The sequence below is a fragment of the Pinus tabuliformis genome, chromosome 5_1 (assembly GCF_031772625.1).
Source record: "Pinus tabuliformis cultivar Carrire ecotype Pingquan chromosome 5_1, CPIR1, whole genome shotgun sequence".
NCBI lineage: Eukaryota > Viridiplantae > Streptophyta > Pinopsida > Pinales > Pinaceae > Pinus > Pinus tabuliformis.
The window spans coordinates 346854764-346873164 of NC_142305.1; positions in this window are offsets into that span (position 1 = coordinate 346854764).

An 18401-nucleotide genomic window follows, 5' to 3' on the forward strand; every position below is an offset into this window, starting at 1 on the left:
TGTAGAAAGACTCGAAGGTGATGCTGAAAGGAGAAGATAGGGGGGTGAGTCCTCATCATCCTCAGATCTTAAGATCGACAGATTGGCCAGGATGATAGAGGCATTGGCCTCTGAAGTTTCCAAATTGGAGGCCGAGCAGTATTCTCAGGAAGCAGGAGCTCCTTTTTCCTTTACTCTTCCAAAGCCAAATCCATATAGAGGAGCACAGGAGTAGTTGCAGATTTTGCAAAAAAGTAGAGCTTCTAATTAAGACAAAAGGATGAAGACCCTTTTTTAGAGTATAGTCATGGAAGAAGAGTAGCCTGAAGTGGAGGAGGAGGTCCATTGTTTGGAAGATAAGGGCAGTTCCCCTTTCCTAACCAGAGATACCTATGAGAGGTCATTATCTATAAGCACTATTCACCAGTTTGTTGTAGCTGCAGAACAACAAGCTGATCGACAGAAGCAAGTAGCAGAAAATCCCTCCATCCTCAAAGAGCCTGAAGCCAGCATATCTTTTAATGGCTATGTAGATCTGCAAATTAGCTAGCCTACTGTTATCCCCAGCATAATGATCAATAAGGGAGAAGAAAGCTCCCCATCATTTTTTGCTTCTCTATTTGTTCAAGAGACAATCCCTCAATGTTTCCCCCTGAACACTGAGGTAGGACAAAATTCAATGCTCAAGGCTGATCTGGATAATATCTATCTTGATATTCTGATGCCTACCCAGCTGGCCTCCACACAGTTTGAAAGGGTAGATTGCCAGATGATAGAGGAAGAGGATGCAAAGTTTTGGGACTCCTCCTTCGATGTGAACTGTTCTATGCAAGATGTAGGAGCAGATGAGATCTCTGTGTTCTCCACACATGAACACATTGGTACACCATTCATATTAATTGTGTAGGCCATAAGTGACAAAGATAAGTACACAACAACCATGATTATTCAGCAGGTGTACAAAGGCTCCCATGAAGAACATCCAAGGATGAGAACACACAGAAAGGGGATCAAATTTGATCCATATCTACCTATTAAGCTCAAATGTCCTAAGTTTTTTGAGGTAGATGGTCAAATAAATCTAGTTTTGCAGCTCTATGATGAAGGGGCCGAGAGAAGGAGAAACAATTTTGGTGGTCCAACAAATGGGAAGCTTTTGAAGTTTTAAGCTTTCAAGCCTTATTGTTGTAATTGTGTTATTTTTAGTACAGACTTAAATAGACTCCATGCCCAATGGAATACTAGGCATAGTTTTTTAAGTTGGTTTTGTATGAAGGCATTAGTCTGCAGTTCTTGAGACCTCACAGGGAGGATCTCATCCCCAGAAGGAGCTAGTGTTAGCTTTGCTATAAACTTCAACGTTTGAAGGTCAAATTCGGGTATGGTGGTGTGTTTATGCCGAAAAGGAGTTCGCAGTAGTCGTTCACCTTCTTCTTCTTCGGCTTCTTCATACCCCATAGCCCCGCCATATTTGTTTCTTTTTCTCCTGAAACCTCTTTGTTCCCTATTCAAACACTCCACTTCACCTCTAAATCGCTGTGAAAGCTTATGTTCTTTCGGCCCCCGAGCGCTAATTTTGAATCATCATATGACCGCGGTAACATGACCTCGCGCCTACCCCACTATTCCTCACCATTAAATCCCCACCATTGATCACACATCACCCAATCTAACAGTCTCTGCCTTTCCCCCTACACGTTAAACCTCATTCACATTCCTCGCCATCCGACCGTCCGTCGCGTGATTGGATGGTAGCCGCAAGCCTCACTCGCGCGAGCTGCCCGCTCGTTAACACGTGGGGAAAGTGATTTCTCATCTGTTGCGGAAGCCACGCATCGCAGTTCTATTGCATCGCGCGGGTTTATACGGAAATTGTCATAGCTCCAAAGGCGGTGTGGGAAATACCGCCCGCCCGCGAATCCACCATTCCCCATGCATTATCTTCTGCGCAACTTCTGTCCTCGTTAGTTGTCGGATCTGTCTGACCACGATATTATGGCCCATGTTTGTTTATTCACGATTTCCTCTCGATATCTCTTGTAGGCCAATCTCCGCCATCCATCTGCCAGATCTAAGGACTCACAATCATTTCACCTCTGCCTCCTCTCGATGTTTCCTTCCGTTAGATCTCCATCGTCCATCTTTGTGATCCAACGGCCAATACCTATTCTCTGCCCGCTCATACATTCTCCATGATCCCGAAGGACAAAAGCAGCCATTTATGAGTGTTTGGTGCATTAAATCCTCAACAACTCCATTTAACAAGAAAGCATGGCCGAGAAGGAAAGGACTAGCCTCAAGAAGTTAAACGCGTTTATCAATTACGGCGCTCCACTCAAACAACTTTCCACTTGCTTAGGAAGGATGATAGAATATCAGAAAAGATCAGTTTTGTTCATTAAAGCAGTCAAATTGCAGTAGAGGCCCATTTTAGATAGTTAATGTGGTTGGTGGTGAGTTATGACCCCTCCACACATAGCATAGCAAAGCATTTTTGTAATCAAACTCTTTAAATACCAAGAACAAAGATATAATCAGGGTTGATGGTTGTCGTTTTAATGTAAGGTTCAACTTCTGGAGACTGTAACTATTGTGATACCTGTAGCATCTGGTCTTCATTTTCAGCTAATACAAGCTTCTTTTGCTATTAATTGCTCACTTTCCACATCTTCTTTATTCCAGGCTGTGCCTGTTATGCATTTCTCATGTGCTCTTGATGTTTAGCATTAGAGGGGCTGTCATCCCACCTCTGTGTTAGAATCTAGTATGTATCATTGAATGTGTATGCAGGTTTCTGTTATTTTAATGCCAGAGAGCTGTCATCCTATCTGTGCATTAGGGAATAGATTTACAAACCTTTTAACTGGTTGCAGTCGGCCATCACAGGGTCCTGTGCATCTGCTGGTGTGGTCAGTATTCTCCATCTTCGCCTGTTCCTCAAACTGTGAGTAATTGGCAGTCTAAAGCCTTGTAGTCTGGGGGTGTTTGCCCATGTCTGGGGTTAAGTATAGTAGAAGTGGTTATCTGGCTTGAATATGCATCATTCCTTCCATTCATCCAACTATTTCCAATATTTTTGTTGAGTTTGTAATGTTCCCGAGCATCTCTGAGATACAACCTAGGAGAGTTTCTTGGGGTGATAAAAGGTAGATAAAAATGGTTTTAGGTTGATCCTCAGGATTTATTTGGATTTGATTATAGCTAGAGAAACCATTCATAAAGGAGAAAATGGAATTTTTGGTGTAATCATCAAAAAATTGGTCGATAAAAAGTGTGGGATAGTTATCTTTAGAGAAATCTCAATTCAAATGTCTATAATCTAGAAACACCCTAATCGTCTCTTACATATTATCAACTAGAACAAGATTACAAACCCACTTTTTAAAGGGTAACAAATAAATAAAACTAGCATATAATATTTTTTGAACATATACTTCGATATCAACTGCTTTAGGAGGATTAATCGGCTCGAGCCTTTCCAATTCCTGGATAACCATGGCATGATGGGATTCATTCTTGGTTGAGCTTTGGATTTCCAAAAGGTTTTAGATATGGTTGGGGTGGTCTCAAGAAAATCCCCAAGGGTTGCGGGTGTATATGGTTTTCTCTGGGAAGCCTTCGATAGGTGGGTGGAGACAGGAAAATTCCTCAAGAGATGGTGAAGGAATTTTGAGGCATCCAAGCTTGGTTTCGTTTTGTGTTCTCAGGACCAGTTTAGGTGAGATAACGATAGTGTGAGGGTGGATATGGTTTAACCTCTATATTCCCTTGGTTGTTTATGTATCAGTTTATCCCATGAGATCCCATTCAAATAAAGATGAGATAATACAAGACCTCTTAGACCTAGACATAGACCTCCTCCACCCACCATTCAACCCCTCCTTCCAAGAGATGATCCCTGTCAAAGTCTCCAAGTGGCAATAGATTCAAACTTTTGGACCAATAGTAGATTCAGAATTTCGACCCCAACAACTACACGAAACTTTGTACATGTGGGAGATAGATAGACCAAGAATTTGATTTAGGTCTTCCTAGCTACTTCACTCACCTTTTTTGCTTCTTTTCCTCATAGATCGAACTTGATCAGTGAGTGATCCAAATAGGTCGAACTACCTCTCTCTATATAGAATTTATACTCAATCAAAATTCACCGATGTGGGCTGAATTTATAAGGATAGGGTCGACATGGTGTGGAGGTGACAAATACCTTTTTGACTAAAAAATAATTCTCTTTACATGATACAAAATCCAAAGAAGGGTCTAGTAAAAATGACAATGACTCTATTGACTCAAGACAAAACCTAGAAGCCTTCAATGGAGGACTTGACCTGAAAACATTGATCCAAGCATGAAATCCATGCTTTAATAAGTCATTTTATTTAATATTAAAATTTCTTTTGACAAGTACAATTATGAAGACTGACACTAGTTAAATTCTTCAACAGTCTCTCTTAACTAGGGAGGTATTCATATTTACATATATATATATATATATATATATATATATATATATATATATATATATATATATATATATATATATATATATATATATATATATATATATACAGTTAAATGAAATATCTCAAAATGATATGAACTATGAAGAGTTGTAGCACACACAATTCTACATATTAAATACATGACCAGGGTACTCTAATCAAGTGGTACTAAGGTGAACTCAACTTTTAACCACTCTAGGTACCATCAATAGTTTAAGCTCTATCACCAAGCCAGGGTTCTAGGTATCTATCCAAGGTTGGAGCTCCATGACCAATGACATCCTCACTACTTCAGGATCTAGACATCAACACATAGGCCGACCATATGTCCTCCCAAGCATATTTCCATAATATTTTTCAACTCTCCTTATCAACTAAATCTGTAACATCAACAAATCCATGCATGCTTCTAAAATATTCAAACTTCTTATTCAGAAAAGATTTTGTTAGCACATCAACTACTTGTTCATCTATCAAAATATATGATAGGTTCAGGACCCCATCTTATACCAAACTTCTAATGTTTCAATACTTATTGTCGATATGCTTCATCCTTACATGGAATACAGGGTCTTCAGACATCTTGATGTTGCTTTGATTATCACAATTTATCATTGTAGGATCTAGATGCTTTCCAAACAAATCTGACAAGATTTTTCTTAACCAAAACAAATTATTTTCCTACTTCACATGCAACAACATATTTTTGTTCAGTAATACCTAACACAAGAAGATTTTGTTTTCTACTCATCCATGAAATCATTGCAGATACAAAATTGAAACAACCACCAGTATTGATCCTTCCATCAATCTCACTACAACCCCAATAAGAATTTGTAAAACCTATTAATTTAACTTCTTTTCCATCATACTTTAGATAGAGATGTATTATGCCATGTATGTATCTCAAGATATTCATGGAAACTATCCAATGTTCATGGAAAGACTCATACTAAAATTGACTAAGAAAATTTACAGCAAAACATATATCAAGTCTAGTATTTACCAAGTACATTAGAGAGCCCACCAACTTATGATAACTAGTAGGATCGATGTGTCTACAATTGGAGATTCTCAACTTCTTGAGATTAGTGATCGTGGGAGTGGTCATAGGCTTGGAATCCATCATAACAAACTCTTGTAACATCATTATTATGTACTTTCCTTGACCAAGATATATCTCAATGGATTTATATGAAACTTCCAAGCCCAAGTAATAATGCATGAGTCCCAAATATTTATTTTCAATTTTTTCTACCAGCATTTTCTTACATTCTAGTATTTTGCACTCAATACCTATAATAAAAAAATCATCCACATCTAGTAGTATAATGACAGGTTCATTATCCACTATCATGATGTAGAGATTTGAATCGACAGAAATTTTGACGAACCAAACCCTTAAGAGATATGCATCCATTCTTGCATATCAAGCCCCAGTAGCTTGCGTCAAGCCCTATAGATCTTTCTTGACTTTGCAAACATGTACATCCCTGTTAATTATTTCAAATCCTTCCAATTGTTCAATGTATACTTCTTCATCAATTGGTCTGTTTAGAAATTTTGTTTTGACATCCATTTTATGGATATTACATCCCATAGTAGAAGCCAGTGAAACCCAATATCTTATAGGAGTATACTTAGTAGTGGGAGCAATTTTTTCTTCGTAGATTATTACTTCTTTTCATGAGAAATCCCATGTTACAACATAGAATTTTATTTGCCTATGCTTCCTTCAATGGCATGTTTTATTTTGTAAATCCATTTGGAGGTGACAATTGATTTGTCACTTGGTTTAGGAATGACATCCCATACCTCATTCTTCATGATGGATTGATATTCTTGCTGCATCTCTTTCTTCCATTCTTCTCGATGAGAAACTTATTCCTACGTAGTTGGTTCTGATTCTATTAATTTTTTCATGTATGTTGCATATCCTAAATATCTCATTCAACTTTTACCTTCTATAAATTATCCTTTAGTTGCTCCATTCCCTTCAACATCTTCAAGTGTATCTTTTAATCGATTTGGCCTCTTCTTCATTTTGGTAATGAATGTAGGTTGAATAGGCTCACTTGGTCCTTCTTCTTATTCTTCTTGGTTTATAGGTTCCTTGTAATGATGCTCTTCTTCTTCAAATAACAAGACATCTTCTTCATCAAATTCGATTGGTATATCCTTGGATATTTTGTAGGAATGGTTTTAACCAAATATAGAATCCATGCAATAGCCAAAAATATTCCTTTTATCCTTGTAGATTCCAACTTCTTTCACTTTTGTTTTGGAACATGGATGTATGTTAGACACCCAAATATTTGGAGATGGTCCACTTATAAATGTTGTTTTGACATCCATTTGATGGATATTCCATCCCATAGTAGAAGCGAGTGAAACCAAATATCATATAGGAGTATACTTGGTAGTGGGAGCAAATTTTTCTTCATAGTTTATTCCTTCCTTTCATGAGAAATCCCATGTGACAACATAGATTTTTATTTGTCTATGCTTTCTTCAATGGCATGTGCTATTTTGTAAATTCATTTGGAGGTGATAATTTATTTGTCACTTGGTTTAGGAATGATTTCCCATACCCCATTCTTGATCATGGATTGATATTCTTGTTGCATCTCTTTCTTCCATTCTTCTCGATGAGTAGCTTATTCATAGGTAGTTGGTTCTGCTTCTATTATTTTTTTCATGTATGTTGCATATCCTAAATATCTCGTTCATCTTTGACTTTCTCTAAATTATTCTTTAGTTCCTCCATGTCCTTCGACATCTTCAAGTGTATCTTTTAATCAATTTGGTCTCTTCTTCATTTCACGAATGAATGTAGGTTGAATAGCCTCACTTGGTCCTTCTTCTTATTCTTCTTGGTTTGTAGGTGCCTTGTCATGATGCTCTTCTCCTTCCAATATTGAGGCATTTTCTTCATCAAATTCGATTGGTATATCCTTTGATATTTTGTAGGAATGGTTTTAATCAAATATAGAATCCATGCAATAGCCAAAAATATTCCTTTTATGCTTGTAGATTCCAACTTCTTTCACTTCTGTTTTGGAACATGGATGTATGTGGGACACCCAAATATTTGGAGATGGTCTACAAATGGATTTGTCCCTATGAATGCTTCTTCCTGTGCCATGTTATCAAGGATTGTATGAGGACTTATATTTTGTATATATATTATTTTCATTGCTTCTTCTCACCATAGAAATTTTGGTAGATCTTGATCAAATATCATAGTCCATATGCATTGTTCAATGGTTCTATTCTGAATTTCTGCAACTCCATTCTGTCCAAGGTTGTAGGGAACAATGACCTCCCTCTTAATACCTACTTTATAATATGTAATCAACTATTTTGAACTGTATTCCCCTCCATTTTCAGATCTCAATGTCTTTATGTTTTTTTCGGTTATGGACTCAAATTCACATCTAATTTTCTTGAACTTTTCAAATACTTCGTTCTTTGTCTTGAGAAGATAGAGCCCTATTTTTCTATAGTGATAATCAATGAAGGTCACATAATAAATATGTCCTCAAAGAGATTTATTAGACATTGGCCCACACACCTCAAAGTGAATGAGGTATGATATCTCCTTAGACCTTGTATCACTACTTTCAAGAGGTTTCCTAGTATTCTTTCCCAAATCTCATCCCTTGCATAGTCCTTCATGATCTCTCTTAATGTTGGGGATGCCATTTACCATTTGACTAATAGAGGGTATTATCTTTTAATGAATATTCCCATATCTTCTATGCCATAGTTCGATAGGGTTGATCTCCATGTGAATTAGGGCTTGAGGAGATGGTGTTATAAGTCTATATAGTCTTCCCTCACGAACTCAAATAACCTTTTCCTTTTCAATACTTGAATCATTTCCCCAAAAAAAAACTTTACCATCTACAAATGAAACACTATCTCCTTTATTTTCTAGACAAGAAATGGAAAGTAAATTATTTTTCAAACTATGGAAATAGAGTACGTTGTTGAGATGTAACTCTACTCAACTTTCCAGCTTCAATCATGTAGATCCATGGCCCTTGATTACATAAATATTCTTGTATCCTAGATCCACTACATCTGATGATGGTTCCCTTGGTAGATTATTAAATTTTACACTTTATCCTATTATATGTCTTGAGGCTCCATTATCAATGATCCATGCATTGTCATCATAAAAAGTACCTATCAGTTCAACTAAGAATCCTTCGCTCTTAACTCTCCTAGATAGATTGTAGATGATCCTTCCAATCCACATTCCCATGATTTTCATGATATTGAGACCCATCTTCGAATACATTTTCATAGAGGGAGTAATCTTTTCTTCCAAGACTATTTTTTTCCTTCTTCAAATGATAGCCTACAAAGTGATATTCAACCTTCTTCCACCTTTTCTTTGATACCATGTTGAGAGATCAATGTTTATAGGAATTAGGGTTTTATTCCTTTTTCTTGATAGTTACTTGTGAATTATGTTGGCTTCTTTCAATTATTTAATTGTTTATATTTTATCAAGAAATTACAAAATTATATGTATATGAAGACCACAAAAATAAGAAACACAAGATGTTGGCACTCAACTAGGGAAAAACTCCTTGAAGGGGAAAACCCAGTCTAACTCTTCCACTAGTAGATTCAAATCAAGGTGAGACAATAAAATACCTTTTAGACATAGTCAAAGAACTCCTCCAACCACCAAGTCAACCATTCCATTCAATAGATAATCCCTATCAAAGTCTCCAAGTGATAGCTTTGTAGTAGCAACTACAATCCAGAATTTCATCCCCTAGAAACATATTTTTAGCCCCGAGTTTCAGAATTTCAGACCTACAATAGATTTAAAATTTTGACCCCAACAATTTCCTATAAACTCTGCATGTGTGAGAGATATATATCCCAAGAACTCATTGTAGTTCTTCCCATCTTCTTTCATCCTTCTCGAGATACTTCGCTCTCTTTTTCTTCTTCTCTTCCTTGTAGATTGGACTTGATGAGTGAGTGCTCCAAATAGGTCTAAATGCCTCTATATATATATCCTTTTTACTGGCTCAAATTTCCCTAATGAAGTCCAACTTCATGGGGAAATGCCGACTAGGTGTGGAGGTGACAAATACCCTTTTTGACTCAAAAATAATTATTTTTACACAATAGAAAATCCCAAGAAGGGTCTAATAAAAATTACAATGACTCTATTGACTCAAGACAAAACCTAGAAGCCTTCAATGGAGGATTTGACCTAGAAAACATTGACCCAATCATGAAACCTATGCTTTAATAAGACATTGTCTTTGATAATAAAATTTATTTTGACAAGTACAATTATGAAGACTGACACTAGTTACATTACTTAACAATAAATATGAACAATATAATGGTTGCACTATAAGATACTATAAATTAGCTACTAATAGTCATATATATGCAAATTTTAGTCATCATTTGAAACCAATTAATGACCAAAGAAAAGTGACTAAATTTCAGTCGTGTTATAAGATACTGTAAATTAGCTGCTAATAATTGTATATATGAAAACTTTAGTTGTCATTTGTAATCACAAATTTATCATTTATAGTATCCATTTATCGTTTTTTGGAAGTTTCATATTCATTATCCAAACGATTAATTTAGTTGTTTATATTCATTTCATTTACTTTCATTAATAATCATTATAAATGACCAATCTAGTCATTATATATTCATTTTATTTGTGTTCATCTTAATCAATATAAACTAAAATTTAATAGTTTAAGTTTAACTTTATGTATTCATTATTAATCAACATAAATTAATTAGTATGATTTTGCGACTAAATTGAAAAAATGTCATACAATGTGCATGTTCATCTAATATGAAAATGCAGAGTTGCATATGTTAATTACAACACTAAATAATATCAAGTACCATAAATTATATTATATGAAATTCCAAACATTGCAATACGAGTTTCCAACTTAATATTGGTTAGACTACACTCTACAAATGAAATATTGTTTCATCACTTCAAAACATTATCATTGTGTTGCCAAGGCATTGTAGGTGAATTTTCCAAATCTAAAGACTTGACCATACTTTTGTATGTGTGTGTATCATGCGAGATATTGGTTTTAAGTTTATCACTAGACCAATTCTCTTTTCTCTCTTTCTGCATTTGTCACTCCAGTGTTATTTTTCTCCTCTTTTGTTGATTCCTTCTTCTTACCATCAATACTAAGTTCCTATTCTAAAAATGAAAGAAGATATAATGTTTAGAATAAGACATGAAATACGACGAACAATGGAATATAACCTAACATAGATTACAAAGGATTTATATGACATAACCTCAACATTAGCAATGCCAATTCCATTTTTCTCCAAAAAAGCAAGAAACACGAACAAGTTTTATTAAGGTGGGCGATAGTTGCCACTATGTGACCAAATGACCTGTATAAAAAAAGAAAATAAAATGTCACCATAGAAAGAACAACCAGGAACTTATTCAACCTTTAGGAAAAGCTTAGGCAGAATCATCCCAACTAAGTTACATGCCAAAAATATCACGTTCTAGATAACTTATGAAAACAAATGGAAAGAAAAGACAAAATGTAATATATAATGTATGACAACTGACTGAAAAATTACGTCATAAAATATTTATTTTCCTATGGTTACCCATACATGTGGGTGAGTAACATTTCCCAATATGCCATAATCCTTAGAGTCTAGAGGAAGTAAACCTCCTACTAACATAATGATTGATTGGTTGCATCTTCGCATTGCCTCTCCTTTATGAGTCCAAAAAATAAAAATAATTCTATCCTTAACTAGTTTTACTCCAGAGCATTCATTCTGCATGTTATCTCCACATAACCACCAAAATGTCAGATATGGAAAAAATGGCATTTTGGAATTGTTTCTAAAACTATGTCATTTATACACCCTTCCAATGAATCTCACCAAATGTACCCACTTGATTTTCCTCTTTCATATTCATTTACATCCTGAAAAATATTTGTTTCAAAAACCGAGACAACCCCAATATCTCTAGATCCTAATAATCATCCATATTTGCCAGAAACCATAGTAATTAATACTCTCTTACAATCAACCCACTAGTCTTAATATATATTTTTTCTTCTTTCCATTATTGATGCACATAAAACGCACATTATGTGATCTTATATTAGTTTGTCAACAAGCTGTCATTAACCACATCAATTCCATCATTTTTAATGAAATGTCTCCATGCAACCTTTTATTTCCTTCCCTAACAAAGTAACTCGTGAATTATTATATGAAAGACGATATTTCATGTGCCATACAAAATATCAATTGCAATATACTATGAGTACTATAGAAAAAATTAGAGTTAATATTTACAATTAAGAAAAAGTTATAATACCCATTGTATCAACAACCTTTAAGGAATGACCTTCTCATGACTTATTGCACAAAATTCCCATGAAAAAATCTAACCAATAGAACATAATAGTAAATGGCATAAAATCAACCAAATTTTGGATCAATGAAAGCGTAATTTGAGATTTCTCTAATTTATTGGTATACTTTTGGCTATAAGAATGTTTGTGACAAAAAACAATAAGCATGCACAATCTAACCTTAAGACCCAAGGAAAAAATAATCTAGATTTGATCATCACGTACAACATGAACTTGCTCAAATACACTTTCTTGTATTTATTTATCATATTGTAACATAATGTGGCATAAAGGAGGAGTATATTCATGAAGAATATATACTTACAAGAGTTCTTCCAATGTTCTCCTATCATATTTTCTTTTGAAAAGCCTTGGTAAAACCTCCACCATAGCTCCTAACAAAAGAAACTTTCATTGAAGATGACAATCCAAGTCATTCAATTATAAGGATTGACAAAGTTTGATAAAGGAAAAGTACAAATTTACAAAAAAAAGGCTTTGAACATCTACAAAAATTGTGTTTCTAGACCTCCAACACATGGAACCATTTATTTTTGAGCTTATCGCATGCGTAAATTACAAAAACAATTTTAATTATTGGTCATGATCAACATTGAGTCTGTTGGACCCAAAGCTCTCATTTGATATTTGAATCCTTAAACAAGAATATATATCTTAATAAATACAAAACAAAAGGATCAAAAATAGCTAAATAATAACATTCTTGTTGATATCAATGTCTTTACTTTAAAATCTAGGTGAAAGTGCATCTCAAACACCAATGGAAAGAGGGCATGTTGGTGCCATTGATCCCAAGCATCCATGGTTGTTGGACAACTCTTCAGAATTTGTATTGACCTATGAGGACAAGGAAGGATATTGGATGCTTGCTGGTGATGCCCCAGGGAGGTGAGTTGTGATACCCATGCAATCCAAATATTCACTTTTCAGATAAAATAATACATATATAGAATGTTGCACCAAGTTGTTGGAAATAATACTAAGAGGGGGGGGTGAATCAGTGTTATCAAGTCAATAAAAAATTTTCATTTCCATAATCAGATTCATATATTCTACTTCCACAACTTCTTATGATTAAGTTAATTGATCTTCAATGAGTGCATTAGAAAATTATCAACCATATTAACAGTTAACAGATGCAGTAACATAGAGTAGATCATCACACATAAGGCACACACATGAACACCATGATATAAGGTGGAAACCCAATGTGGGAGAAAACCACCTGCTGCAAGTCATCTCAATCTTCTTCTTAATAAGAAAATCCTTTTACAATATTTTGTACTGGTGCAGTCTTATACCAGTACGGGAGCTACAACCCCCTTTGCTCTTGTACTAGCCGATCCATTTACTAGTACGCAGGTTGCTACCTGCTACAATGCTCCAAATATTTCCTTTAGCTCTTATACTAGCTTAGATACTAGTACGTAGGTGCTGGCCTACAATCTTCTCTCCTCCAGGTACCACGTTTCATCAATTTTTAGACTGGATACACTGAAGCACAACACATAATCTGAAAGGCCACATTTCATCCAATTTTCATACTGGACCCAACAACAATATTGAAGCTCATAATCAAACAACCTTCTGAATCACCCAATCACCAGATCAATAGAAGGATAAGTCATTATGAACCTGATCCATTCATCTATCAATATTGAAGCTAATCATAATCATTCAATCAATCACTGCTGTTATCAGACCATAATACCAGACATCACTTCAAAACCCAGGACACAACAATAATAAACAGGGGCAGCTAAATAGAGTTCATGAAAAGTCCGCAGCTTCACCCATAGAACACATGCGTACATCTGCACTGTTTCCAACTGCCTTCCTGCGCACCCACGCACTCTGTCTCATGGACTTCCTGCGCACCTCCGCTCTGTGTCCAATGGGATTCCTGCGCCCCTCCGCACCTTCTGCAATTCTGGGCCTGCGAACCTGCGCACCTGCAACGCTTCTGGGCCTGCGTACCTACACACTTTTCCTTTACTGTACTTGCGTTCCTGCGGGTATAGATAATTTCAAGACTTCAAGAATAACCCAGACTGTCAGATCTACAGATCTGAACATGCGCCGAGCAGATATCAACCCATTAGTAGATCCGACTTGTAATTCTCATGTTTCTCCTTGATATTGATTCAACTCTCTCTCACAAACCGATTACAAGAATTTCAAATCTAGCTTCTCTTAATATCTTCTAATTTCACCCATGTTTAGCCAAATGATCTCCTTTGCTTTATATAGGCAGGCTCTTCCTAAAATCATGGATCAATACCATAGATAACCAATACAAGGGATCCAAACCGAGGCTAAATTAGATCCTATACCACGGGCCAAACATAAGAAACCCCACGTGAGCACGCTTCTCTGCCTTGAAGTGAGTGAACTGGGGTCCGCACCTTTTACATGGTGTACCTGCGGGTATTTACGCACTTTATCTATGACATGCCTGCAGGTCTGCAGCTTTTGTACGGTGTACCTGCGTACCTCTTGTTTTCTTCATTATTTGTGAGCTAATCATCAATCTCTGCTACTGACCTGTTGTACAGTGATCCATCACCTGTATGAGTTTCCATCAAGGACAACACTTTAGCCATAATGCCAACAATCTCCCCCTTTGGACTTGATGGCAAAGCTTACTTGTGAATTGTCATCTGATCCCTTTGAACTGTCCTACATCCATGTATTCTGTCATATCTGATATCTCTTCTGTGGATTCATCTGAATGTATACAAGTGAAATGATCTTCTATGAGAGGGTTTCCATCAAGTACAACACATGCATCATAATGGCAACAATCTCCCCCTTTGGACTTGATGGCAACAACACCAAATCACTCTCCCCCTTTGACATCAAGGGCAAAGGGTTTTGCTCCCCCTAAGAAAATGCTCCCCTTGACTATAAACCAGATCTGCTGAAGTCTCTGAATGAGCTCCCTCTTTGTATATGCCATGGTGCACCAATCTGATAATGCTCTTTCTGAAATATCTGCTCTGCTATATAGTGTTGTTCATGCTCAAGCTCCCCCTGACTGTAAGCAAGGTCTGCAAAAAGATGTTCTACAAGAAGAACATGACTCTATATATCATAAATGACCTTCCTATCACCAAAAGACTCAATACATACATCCATCACCCAACCAAGTGGGGATACATCAGGAACTAAATACATTACATCTTCATCCCAGGCATAGTGGGGAAACCAACATAGGTCGTTACATGACCTGAAGAGATGACTACAATAGATAGAGACATACTATTACATCATGAGTCGTGATATGACATTTATAACAGAGACCAATCACCTAAGATAAACATCAGCAACAACACTGTATGATCTGCTCCATAGTATCTGTCAACAGCAACTAGATCAGCAACTTGCATTAGTGCATGAATCATCAAGGTATGTCTGCATCAACTCATTCATAGCCATTATGAACCAAGTATCATCAATTTGGAATATCTGCATTAATGCAACTTTGAATAGTCAACCATGAATCCAGCCAACAATCCTCATCCATATATGTGCCAAGAACAATAAAGACTCCATGCAAGCACCATTTGAGAATCAACCACAAATCTGATCCAAGAACCATGTGAACAACTCATAACCATAGCAAGATGAATCATAAGCATCGTCACCAAGGACCATAATGCCAACAATGCATTAAGAGCATATGCTCCCCCTAAACTTGTGCCATCTGTCAGATCTTATCAACAAGAAAAGTCAGCCAATAAATGCCTTAAGACAGATCCACAGTTTCTCATTATATGGCCTGTGTGGCTCCGCACTTCACCTTCCGCTCTTCTGCATATCCCCGCACTTTACTTTCTGTGTTTCTGCGTATTCACGCAGAGAGCCTTCTACTACAGCGCGTAACCACACACATGTGCCATCAATCGCGGCGTGTATCTATGCACCTACGGCTTCTGTAGCGCCGCGTACTTTCACTGTGCCTCCGCACCTGAGCCTCTGCCATGCCGCGTACCTTTACTGTTCTCCCACACCTGAACCTCTGTCGCGCTGCGTACCTCCGCACTGGCACTTTTGCTTCGCTGCGTACCCTCGCACATTCTCTGTGTATCACCTGCGTTCCTCCGCACCGGAACTTCCGCTCTGCTGCGTATGCCCGCACTTTCACAGTGAATGGTCTGCGTACCTCTGATTAGAACCCAATTAACATTCCTCCTCTGTGCCACTGACAGTCAGATTCCCAGATCTGATCTTGTGCTCGAGAGATCATACTTCATAGATTCACTTCCAACTTCACTTTCCCTACTGCCTTTCTTCAAACAATCATATACGCGATTGTGCAGTATCCAACTCGCGTATATACGCGACTTCCCTTTATGGAGTTTGCATATGAGATTCAGGACACTGAAGTTTTGTACTTTCAGCTCCCTCTGATTCTGGTATGTCTGTATGTTGTGCTGTGCCGCCACTTTCTGACTGAACTTCCTTTTTCTTCCATATCTTCAAGCGTGATGATGTTTTCTCCTTTTGGTGTGATGTCCGTGCTTTGTTCCTGCATTCCTTTGCTATATGTCCAAGCTTGTTACATGCATAACATCTTACATGTTTCATATTCCTTTTGTAGCAATCAGCAGCTTTGTGACCATACATATTGCAAGCAAAGCAATATCCATTAAAGTACCTTGAATGTGATGATCTTTCTACATAATGGTCTTGAACCCTTCTTCTTCTACATCTAGCTGCAACATGTCCAAGATTATGACATACATAAAATTCAACATTATTCATAGGAGGAGTAAAGGATTTTCTTTGAGGAATCTTTCCTTGGTTGATGATGAGATTGATCTTTCATTTCTTCGTTGATCACTTTAGATTTCTCTTTAGAGTTCCTTGCCTCACCTTGTGAACTAGATTCACCTTCAACAGATTCATGGAAACCAAGACCAGTCTTTATAGCAGGAGACCTTTGACTACTAAGAATATCATCCAAGACTTTAGAACTATCTTGAAATCGTAAAAGCTTATCCTTTTCTTCGAATTTACCTTTCAAGATATTTACCTCAACCTGAAGCTGTTCTTCCTTTTCAAGAGATTGCTTTTTCAAATCTTCTTCAACTTTCCTTCCTTCCTCCATTTGTTCCCTTAGTTTGAGAATCTCCTTTTCTTGTTCTTCATTCAGATCCTGCTGCATTTGACGAACTCTGAAGGCACATTCCAGCTGGGATTTTAATCTAATGACTTCGTTGTCTTGTTTTTCAATTGCTTGGTGTAGATATTCATTCTGCTTCTTTGATTCTTCAAGATCTTCCTTTAGTGAGAGGATCGTGGCTTCAAGACTTTCATAATAACTGGATCGATCTCTGAGCTCCTTGATTGTTGTGTTCTTTTCAATGAATTCATTTCTTAGAGATGTTGCTTCAACCTACAACTTTTGATACTTTTCCTTGCATAACTCTCGATGAGCTTTTTGTCTAGTAACAACTTCTTTGAGGGCACCACTCTTTATGTTCAGAAGTTTTTCTTGTTCACTAATTTTATTTGTCAGCCTGTTAAATTCAGCCTCTATTTGATATCTTTCTTTCTCACCCATAAGAGCAAATTCAGTAGTCTCACTATCACTTTCATCTTTTCCAAAAGGAAAGATAGTTGGAACATCAGAGGATAGCAAATTCATACCTGAATGGTCATCTTCATTCTGAACTGATTCTAAATCTGAAGAGCTTCTTATACCTAATCCCCAATCGATTCTCCCACTGTCATAGTTCCTCTGAGATGTCTTCTTCTTCTTATGAACTTTCTTCTTAAGCTTCTTTCCCATTGTTCCACGGATCTCCTTCAAGCGATCAATTTTCTACCAAAGGACCTGCTCTGATACCAATTGTTGGAAATAATACTGAGAGGGGGGGGTGAATCAGTATTATCAAGTCAATAAAACTTTTTCATTTCCATAATCAGATTCACATATTCTACTTCCACAACTTCTTATGATTAAGTTAATTGATCTTCAATGAGTGCAATAGAACATTATCAACCATATTAACAGTTAACAGATGCAGTAACATAGAATAGATCATCACACATAAGGCACACACATGAACGCCATGATATAAGGTGGAAACCCAATGTGGGAGAAAACCACCTGCTACAAGTCATCTCAATCTTCTTCTTAATAAGAAAATCCTTTTACAATACTTTGTACTGGTGCAGTCTTATACCAGTACGGGAGATACAACCCCCTTTGCTCTTGTACTAGCTGATCCATTTACTAGTACGCAGGCTGCTACCTGCTACAATTCTCCAAAGATTTCCTTTAGCTCTTGTACTAGCTTAGATACTAGTATGTAGGTGCTGGCCTACAATCTTCTCTCCTCCAGGTACCACGTTTCATCAATTTTCAGACTGGATACACTGAAGCACAATACATAATCTGAAAGGCCACATTTCATCCAATTTTCATACTGGACCCAACAACAATATTGAAGATCATAATCAAACA